General features: G+C 32.2%; 1 protein-coding gene across 3 annotated transcripts in view; it reads left to right on the top strand.

Moving 5' to 3' along the window:
- Positions 1-6,145: 6,145 nt before the first annotated feature.
- The window catches only part of LOC134228653 (uncharacterized), a 39,594-nt gene continuing 34,605 nt past the window's right edge, over positions 6,146-11,134 (top strand). For all 3 annotated transcript variants that reach the window (XR_009984054.1, XR_009984053.1, XM_062710332.1), the window contains exon 1: positions 6,146-6,261. The gene's annotated coding sequence lies outside the window, so the exon portion shown is untranslated. The remainder of the gene's footprint in view (positions 6,262-11,134) is intronic.

Genomic DNA, 11,134 nt, shown 5'->3' with positions numbered 1-11,134 from the left:
GTTTAGTATAATTTTCAATATCTGGAAGCCGAAGATGAAATGCAATGTTTTGTGATGGAAAGTTGTTTATAGATATATATTTGAGTTATTGTAGATATGTATTTACTAACTGTGATAGAATTGTTAATATGCTAATTTAATAGAATAAATTTCAAGAAAAGTTGGTGTCACTTATTCTTTCCACATGGTTAAATTCAAAGTAGTCATGCTTTTCTGTAAAGTACTTAATTAAGCAGCTGTGGCTTTGATCGCTTAAAAGAAGATTATTTGTTATCATTATAATGCAACAATTTATGCTATTTGTTATGCATGGTTACTTTTAACACTCTTTTTATATCTTTGAAAACAATTAACGATTTTGAATTATTAATTTCAATATGCAATGACTTTGAATTTATAGAATATAAATTCCCCTGAGCAGGTTTATAAACTGCCATTTAACGGAAGTTGTAAAAATATTTTCTTACAATGCATTGCCAAGTATTTACCATGTTACAACATAAACACTAGTGTTAAAATTTTCAAAAAAATAAAAAATAACAACAAGTTAAACCTTGTTTTCTTGAACCAAATGGGACTAAGAAATACATCAGATGATGAATTGAGATATCAAGAGAAACAAGATGTTTGTGAAACACCCTTTTTTAACAGGGTTTGGCAAAGGTTAAGTTTTTCATATGCAAGTCAAACTCCAAGGTCAAGCTCAAAAGATAAAAAAAAAATATCTAAAGAAAAGATTTGTCTTAGTGAATATACCTGTGAAATATGGAAGTCGGTCAGCAACCATTTAAGTACTAACAAAAATAAAATATTGAAGGAAAAAAAATAGATGTTCCAAGTCTTCTATTGCTTCTCAAATGGAAGTGGTAGCCTATATAGAACATCAATTTATAAAATTTTATTAAATTATTATGTTTCCTTGCTACGATTTAAATAATAAGTGAAGGAAATATCTTGGCCACACCCAAATCCTGGGTCAATTTTTAAATTTTTAATGGTCTAATGCATATTAATATGATTAATAATCATATATATGAGAAGATTTAAAAAAAAAAATTTTGCCTTTGTATGACTTTGAATCCCCATTGTGGTTCCACCTTAAATATCCTGTGATCATGCAACTTGAAACAAACACATATATGACAACAGTTTTCAAAGTCAATAGAAATTTACATTTTAAATTTTTGGCCGTTACTGTCAATTGTGAGGGAGTTGTCAATAAACTATCATTGACCTCAGGGTTCCTGAAGAGTTTAGGAGAAATGCTTTAATGATCAAACACAGTTAAAAATCCCACTTTTGAAAAAATTCTTCTTTCTTTTTTAAAAAAAAAGATTTAATCCAAATGAAAACATGATGACTTTTATTTGATATATCCGTGCCAGAAAATTCAACACACTTTCGTCCAGACTTGATATAAAATGTTTAAGGTAAACTTTTTCAAATTAAGTCAAATTAAAAGTATATTCCGTTCTTATTGCTATTTTTTGTTAACCTTTTTTTTTTTAGTTGATACTCTTAATGAAATAAACTAATTAGTTTACTGCAAATTTATTCAATCAAATATGAAGATAACGAACAATTTATATCAAGCTCAAAAGTCCACCAAAAACAACATAGACTGACCAGGGCAATCTTCTAAAAACATCAAAGGTGAGATCAGGTGCCATGGTGGTTTCAAATATAAAGCAGATTTGCTAGACTGTGGTATCGTAATACACCATCGATATATCTAAATGTTAAGTTGAGGGCCACATACAGCAAGTGTTATAAATTTCCTTCATCTCATGTGTAAAGTTTGTTTTTAAATTCTGTTTATGTGAATACAAAAATAGCTAGGTCTGCTAATAACGGGGTGCAATTGGTACCCATGGGAATTCCAACAGATCGTTGAAAGATGTGATCTCAATATACTAAATTGATTTCGACTTGAGAAAGTATCTTTGGGGTCTATATTAAGGGGGCCGACTGTAGTTTTCATTGCGCAATATTTCGCGCATCATAGTAAAATGAAGTGTATTTACTGTTTTAAAGCAACGTTTCTCACTGAATTAGTAAAATTAAAGAAAATTAAGAAATTACAGGTTTAAAAACGTAATTAAATTTGTATTTAACTGAATTTTCAACCAATTTTGCAACTGATAGGTAGGTTGGCATCGTTCTAGTGTGTTTTTGACGTTATGATAAACTGAAGTTTTTAAAGAAAGGGGCAATAAAAATGTTATTAAATAAAAAGTAATAATAAAACATATGCTCTTGAAATTTAAAACGTAGAAATTTGAGAATCTCTCCATTATTCTTATAATTTTTTCATATAATACCTCTGCGCAAGTCATATTTTGTAGTACTGTATAAAAACAGGAAAAATTTATAATTGTTTGCTTTTTTAAGATGCCCCCTCTGGTAACAAGACGGTACAATTTTGTGTTTCTTACATGTAATGTAAAATATAGTATTACTCATCAAATATTATAGTTTGAACAAAAAGTTTACTGTAGTATTTGTATAATTTGCTTTAAAGTGCTAAAAAACCGTCATTTTCCTATATAATCCTGTAGTAAATGTACCTTTACTTTGAGACGGTCCCTTAAAAATACCCGGACGGTAGATTTTGCCCAAACTTTGCATGTACACTTAAGTTAATGTAAGTTATATATGGTATAAAAATGAAGAGTTTCGCTATCTTAGTTTTGACACAATAAAACCCCAGTCGGCCCCCTTAAGTTAAAAATTGATAAAATCATTTGAGGGCTTCATAATTTTGAAATTAGTTGTAAAATATCATTAAAGTGACAATATGGCGCATCTCTTCAAAAACAGACTTGTTAAAATTTTCCTATGGGATTTAGAATTTTTTTCATACTCATAAATGTATACACTTTCAGAAAATTACAAATTTCAAAAGTAAATAATTCTGATTGTTTCATTAAAATTAATAATTATTTATGGCTCATAAATATATACATCGCAACGTGTTCGAGGTTCCACATTCCATGCTATATGCGCATGCGTATAGTTTTCATAAACAAAACAGCATGGTAAGAGAGGAAGCCCGGTAGGCCTGCTACATTGACAAAGTCGACCAAAACGAAAAACAAAACCAAAAATAGGGCTTGAAATTAAAAAGCAACATTCCTGACACAAATTTAGTTGGGAGATTATAAAAATATAAACTATTATTGATTTAAAGCACTGCAGTGATTTAAGCAGTTCCGGATCGTAACGGGACAAACACTCGGTTAATTATATATGCAGGACTTGTGTTTGATTTCTACATTGAAATAAATAGTCCTTTATTTACTCTTTCAAGCCATATTATTTTTTTAAAACGTTATACTTTATAATCGAAGTTTTCCAATTAAAATATGCTGGAGTTCAAGCAGTTTAGATGATTTCAAGTAGTTCCTGTTTTCGCCACCTATCGTTGTTATTTATAGTTGTAACAACAGAGGTCGTCTCAAAATTCATTTTTAACGATCAGATCTTAAGTTAATAGGGACAATAATATTTTTTTTTCACTTTTTTTTAAGACCTGAGCTCGAAAATGGAATATCAATTATATCATATTTAAAGAAGAAAAGATCATGTTTCAACAACTTTATTAAGGATAAAATAAACTATCAAATATTTAAAAAATAATAATAAAAAAAAAAAACAACATATTTTGGTACAATAAAAATCAGAAAATTGCATTTGAAGACTAGATAAAATCATCAAAAAATAAAAAATATAATTAATCAAAGAATTGTTGTTCATTTCATACAAAAAACTAGAAATATGTCCATAGGACATAAATGCCCAACACATAATTCACCAGTTCACTTAACTGTATTTGAATTTAATGCACATGAAACTGCTTGAGATAGAGTGTGAAGTTTGAAGAAAAGGTTAAACTTGAGTACATGTACTTTCAAAATAACTCAGTTTTATACACAATAGATGAGAAAGTTGAAGGCCATAGGGAAAGTCAGTTTAAAAAAAATTGCACACATTCTTAATTCGATAAATTCAGGGACCTATATACGTATGTAGGTCCCTGATAAATTCTTACCATTTAATTTGAAATTATGTATAAGTTACAAAAATATCTTGAATAGTTTTTTTGGTTTGAAAGGTAGCAAGCTGCAAATTTGAGAAAAGTGAGGTCAAGGTAAAAACAAATCTTTAAGCAGTTGAATACCTCTCACTATATGTGTCAGCAAATGAAGTTTGATAAAAATATCTTGAAAATTTCTTTGAAACTGAGCTTAACACAAAGTGTCACAGATTGACAGACAGAAGGAAAGATGACAGACATGACAAACACTACACATTTTATGTGTAATATACATTATTAACCTCTGCAAAAAATTCTCCATTTTAATCCAGAATTGTCTAAAAAGAATTTGATAAACCTTTCGACACATGACCTATCAGAAGGCCTGCTACATATTTTAGCGGCAACCCTCTTTTGGGGTCATTGGTGGTTTCATAAAGTTCTTGCTTTCTTATGATTTCGAACATTTTCTTCTTTTTCTTCCCATGACTACTTCTAGTTTCTTTGGACTCAGTGATATATTAGATATAGCAAACGCTGAAAAAAAATAATAAATACACTCTACATTGTATAATATTTAATGAGATTGTTCATTCTTTACAGTTTCTCCATTCAATTTTATTAATTTGTTTATATGTATTTTCTTCTAAGGATCTTTGAATTTGTAGTATCTTCTGTAAACAGCATGTGAGAGAGAGAGAGAGAGAGAGAGAGAGAGAGAGAGAGAGAGAGAAGCTAGATGGGGGAGGGAGAAAGATACTTAAAGCCATGACTTTGAAATTAATAATACTCTCTCACCTTTTCAAATCAACATAATTTACCATAAAATTCTGAATGTAAAATGATTTCATGTTTCTGACTTTTTGTTTAGGTTATTTTCTCTTGTTTGTTATACCAGCTCTTTTGAGACAACCCCGTATATGGTTAATTCGGAACTGCTTAAAATGGGATGTTGTGAATATTGCTCTTTATTTTGGATTTACGTCGTATTTTAACGAAACCGAAATTTCATGAGATAGAAGATACATCAATGTTTCATTCACATATCTTAAATGAAATACATACCTTACCACAGTTTCAGAGCACGTCTTTACTTTCAAGATAGCACGTGTTTAATGTCGGTCAACGTCACTTAAGCGCTTGCGGTTGTAAACAAAAAGCCTGGACACGGTAAGAAAGACGGGAGTTCTTGATCTCGCTATGTCATCCAGAGTATGGACAATACATAAAGCTTCATTTATGTAAAGAATCATTAGAAACAGAAACATTTATGTTTGCATAATTTTAATTATTTAATTAAAATTATTCGGAACTGCTTAAAATCCGGAACTGCTTAAAGCACTGTAATTGTAAACCCTACGTTGTATCCACGTGCCATTTTAGAATTCACGTGGTACAAGTAAACAGATCTAAGTTGTACGACCCTTGATTTTCCGGCAGATTCTAATTACGTTAATTTTGTTTGAGGAGGGTATATTAATTTTTCTCAAATGCTTACTTCAATTTTTTTCCTTATTCCTGAATGATATATTGGGTAAATTTGAATGAATAAGCACACGATCGATTTGCAGCCGTATTGCCGATTTAATATTCATTTGATAGTTACATTAATTCATTATGATTTTAACTTTAAATTTTCAATTTTTAAAATTTGTCCAAGAATCTTTCAATGGGTTTTGACAGAGGTGTTGAGAGCGTAGCAGAAAACAACTGGATAGAGAATGCCCTGAACACTCTCTGATTAAAAGTATGATATTTTTATTTCCTTTTAATTCGTTGTAACTATTTCTTTCACCTATCCTTTTAAAAATACCGTTTTAACATTAATCTTTGAACCGTTAGTGTTTATTCAAGTTTCCGAAACATAATGTATCCAGATGATATAGTTCATTTGAGCCAACCTGTAGGCGTAGTAGGCACAGGTGAGCTAAAAATTTTAAAGGATTTAGTAAATTATGCATAAGTTTATGCATAAAAGGTTCTTTATAAATTATAGTGTGTTCAGTGTGTTCAATGTGGTTTTTTTTTTATGAAGCAAAACAGTATCATTATTTAACAAAAAAATTTAAGCATTAACATTCTTTTTTTACTCCCACGCTGAGAACACCCCTCACCATTGATAATCGACTGATCCAGTATGGCGGAGGAAGAAAAACAATGTGATGCCTCTGGAAAAACCGACACATTGTAGTAACAAATCGCCACCAGATTAATCTTTGAATAAGGTATATTTGTTGTCTTTTGAACTGGGCATGTGTGTCTTATGTAACATGCAGTAGACAACTTGATCTTCGTGTCAGTTTGATCCAAATATATTGCAGGTTGGGACCAATCGCCCAAATGGGATATAATAGTTCGTTTGGGATATAATATCCCAAATGGGCTATAAATTTACAGTGCAAAAATTGAAAATTTTTATTTTGGTAATAAATATCATAAATCCGCATCAAAACACTTAAAATAGAATAACTTTTGGTAAGCAAGTTTTTCTGAAATCATACCGTTTGTTAGATTGATCCCCAAGAAGTTAAGGAACTTCCGAGGGATCAATAAACAATTACAGGAAAACTTGTCAACCAAAAGTGATTCCTTTTTAAGTGTTGTGATGCGGATTTATGATATTTATAGCCAAAATAAAAAATTTCAATTTTTGCACTGTAAATCTATAGCCCATTTGGGATATTATATCCCAAACGAACTATTATATCCCATTTGGGCGATTGGTCCCAACCTGTATTGGGCATAAGCTGTTTATTAATCATTTAATGAAGAGTTATGGTCCACAAATATTTTTTCTTTGTGTAAATTGCAGTACATGTTGAAAGGGGCAGTGAAAGAAGCTTTCTAAAAAAATTGTGAAATATGATATAGGATTATAGGCTAAATCAATTCGGCGTGTTTTGAGGAGATTAGTCACGTGTATTCCGAATTTCCTCAACCCCAAAAATGGTGAACCCTGCCCTCAAAAGGATGTTGGGGTGGGGTCGAAGGGTTCTATCCACGAATCTTCACCGAAAAGATGTTTCTTAGAGCAGATAATTGATTGTATAAAGATAGTTCATATGCTTAATATAGATCTATAAGGGAAGATATGGAATACATTATTACAGGTCTAGGGATCAAAACTAGCTCACCTGAGGTAAAAGCTGAAGTGAGATTTGTTTATCATATTTTATCTGTAGCCAGTCAGTCTGTCTGTCTGTCTGTAAAGTTTTCACACCTTTGACTTCTTCTATCAAGAACCAAAGGGTTGGTTTTAAACCAAACTTGCCACAAAGTATTCTTGGGTGAAGGGGATTCAAGTTTGTTCAAATGAAGGGCTACACTCTCTTTCAAGGGGAGATAATTAAGAAATAATTTCAGTTTGGTGCATGTTTTAAAATATCCTTGTCAAGAACCACTCAGGTCCAAAAAAATGAAACTTACAGGAAACCCTCTTCACATAGTGTAGATTCAAGTTTGTTGAAATGATGGCCCTCGGAATAGGATGGGGCCACAATGGGGGATCAAAATTTTACAATGAAATATATAGGGAAAATCTTTATAACTTCTTTTTAAGAACAGCAAACCCATGGAAATGGAAGCATTTTCAGGTGTTGTAGTTTTAAATTTTGTTAACATGATGACCCCATGGATAAGGTATGGCTAGAATAGGGGATCAAAATTTAATGCTGAAATATATAGGGAAGAAAATCTTTTTAAAAACAGCACAGCAATGATTAGCCATATTGATATGGAAGCATTCTCAGGTAGTATAGATTCTTATTATATACCTAATGCGTATCACTCAATTTTACTGTTTAATTTACGCAATCACATGACGTCATGATCAGACTTTCCGGATCACCACACTGTGGTTTTCTGAATCCATATCACCACTCTCTGAAACTGATGACGTAGTACGCATAAACATGACGTTATTTTTCTTGCGCGTTAAAAAGTCCCTTGTTATTATACTTTGTTTTTATGGATAAATATTATTCAATTGATCTCTAAAATTTTATTTTGCCATATTTAGCTAGTTATAAGGGGGTATATAATAAATTTTTCATTAAAGCAGTAACTTGATCCGAAGAGCCGTATCACGTCTCGTTGACAGGCGTGGATCATCAGATCAAACGAGACGCAAAGCGTCGAGTTTGATCTGATGATCCGCGCCTGTCAACTCGACGTGATACGACCTTTTGGATCAAGTTACTGTTATAATAATATATTAGGGATGTCAACGAGTACCCGGTTAACCGGGTACTCGATCGAACGTCCGAGTATCGAATACTAAAATTGGTACTCGGTTACTCGGAAGTATATTTTTGAATATTTCTACGCTTATTTATTAATGCATTAAAACATCGGTTTCAAATGGAAAATGTTCTTTGCACTTGTACATAAAGTAATTAGGGTTTCCCATCACTCTAAATGACCGTTATCGCCTGTGGCAGTGTTTATACAGTAATTACCATGACCAAGCACCTGTTACCTGGCTTTTCTCACCTTCGGCAATCTTCCACCCCTTAATTTTGGTTTGCTTTAAAGATTTGTTTTCATTGAACATAATTTAAGGCCAATTATCATCAAATAATTTAGATAAGTTTGTCAGTTCTCCAAGAAGCCGTAAATTCTCAGGAAAAGAGACAAATGATATTACACGTGCGATTGTTGATATGGTTGCGTTTGATTATACATGCCAATGCAAATGGTTGAATGCAAAGGCCTAAAAAAAGCGATGTTCATCCTTACACCAAACTACAATTAACAAACCGTTCTATAATTGTATGAATTCTGGGGTCGAAAAAGTGTAAGAAGATCGTATGTCCTCTCTGAACTTGATCATTTGATACTGTCGCTCTGACGACTGAAATTTGGAAGTCAAACGCAACAGTATAGGAGTTACATATGTACATTACACGCAACTAAGAGTTACATTACAATTACGTAGCAGATTATTTTTCTAAACAAATACACTGTGAACCATTTGTGATTTAATTTCGTGTGTTTATCAGATAAATAAATTAAACTTGAAAATATTATATTTGAAAAATTCGTCGGGTAAGAAGTGCTTATAATTATTACAACAAAACACATTTACGGGAAAACCTCCCATTAGAGCAAGTGGTTTTATTTCAACAAGAGTTTACAATGTTTTATAGTTAACAATTCACTTGTTCATATTTACACTTTTACCGAGTACCCGGGTACTCGATCGGAAAAACGTCCGAGTAACCGAGTATTAAAAATTGACCGATTTGACATCCCTATAATATATATATGTATTTGTTCAAATAATGTCAAATCAACCCAAGTAATCTTTTCAGTACTGAACTGATTAGTGCTCTTTACTAGGCTTTAGCAAATATGTTCAGGTAAGCACCTTTTGTTAAGAATAATCAAACTCTTACCCTCTGTTGGGTAGCCCTAATATGATTAGAATGCCTTCCATAGGCCTATCCCTCCAGTATAACAGAATGGCTCTGAAATTATTGGTGGGAGGGATTAATAGAGTGCATTGGAAACAATTTACTGTCAACTTATTATTTCATTATAACACACCTATAGGATACCTTTCATCTATCCTCTTTTAAGAAGTTGATGACCTAATGATAAATCAGTGATATGTTCTATTACCACCATGGAAGGGCAATACTTCTTAGTGCACTATTATATGAAAAAGTCACAAAATGTACAAATCTTGAGGAATTTCTGGGACAAACTTAACATAAACATGTAAACAATATGTTGAATGTCGTTGAACAAAGCCAAAAAAAATGCAATTGAAATATTTTATTGTTGTGAACTTTATATACATCAAGAGTAGGAATGACAACGATATATCAATTTATACCTATTGTTGATCGTATGTATCTATTTATCATAGGTACATCTAGATACAATACACATACCTCGGAAATGTTGTACATGTACATTTTATTTATGGATGATAAATTTAGAGTTCTTGCTCTCTTACATATGTCTTTAGTTCCTCTATTCTTTAACTGGAATGACAAATACATTTATCATTTAAAATTGGATTGAGATTGGCATGTTTTTATATTATCCGCGACACAATGCTGTCCCAGTCAGTCGACCAAAAGCGTCTCTAATTCTGAAGAGTTCACTAATGGAAGCAGAATGTATTGACTTATATTGTAGAATCAAACTAGGTCCCATTTCAATGGATGACCAATATTTAAGGTGTGATATCATAGACATATGTTGAATGTACTTATGTTATTTTACAATGAAAATATGATGATTATACCCTTACTCATAGTTCTTTTGTTCTGGGATGATACAACTTTTTCTGTATTGATACATATTTCTATATTTGAGCCATGATTCATGAACGGTACATGTATTCATCATGATACGTTGTATGAAATATGTTGTAAACTTTTCACAATGTTCACATTTTCATCTTCTTCTCATGAACCACTGGGCAAATTTCAAACAAAGTTTGCTTAGACTATCTTTGGGTGAAGGGGATGAAAGTTTGTTCAAAGAAGGACCACACTTTCTTTCAAGGGGAGAAGAATTAGTTAAGAATAAGTTAAAATTGAATGGCATTTTTAGCGCTACCTTGATGAAATTGAGATGAGCTTATGCGGCCATACCCTTGTCATTGGCATTGGCATTAGCTTCAACATCTCTATTAAAGTTTTAGGAGTATTACTCCATTCCATGATGCATCTATGGAGTATGGATGGGCACTACCAGACTTGCTTTGGATGCTAGATCTGATGTACATTCTCCTGATATTTATGACCAGGCTAAAGTTTGCAAAGCAGGTCCATTCCAAATTAAATATCAGCCCTACCTGGACCAACACTTGCATGAATGATGCATCTAGGGATGGACACTACCAGACTTGCTTCGGATGCTGGATCTAACCTACATTTTTAGGTCACCTGAGTCACTCAGGTGACCTATTGCTATCTGTTGTTGTCCGTCGTCGTCCGTCGTACGTCGTTCGTCGTTCGTCGTCAATCGGTCGTAAACTTTTGAACATTTTCAGCTTCTTGTCTGCAACCACTGAACCAATTTCAACCAAATTTGGCACAAAGCATCTATGGGTGAAGGGGAACAAAAATTGTGAATTTCATG

Source organism: Saccostrea cucullata, unplaced genomic scaffold, assembly GCF_032062105.1.
Source record: "Saccostrea cucullata isolate Sc308-1 unplaced genomic scaffold, CSIRO_AGI_Scuc_v1 ctg146, whole genome shotgun sequence".
NCBI lineage: Eukaryota > Metazoa > Mollusca > Bivalvia > Ostreida > Ostreidae > Saccostrea > Saccostrea cuccullata.
Note: the sequence above shows the minus strand (reverse complement) of the source record. Positions and strands in the feature narration are given on the sequence as shown.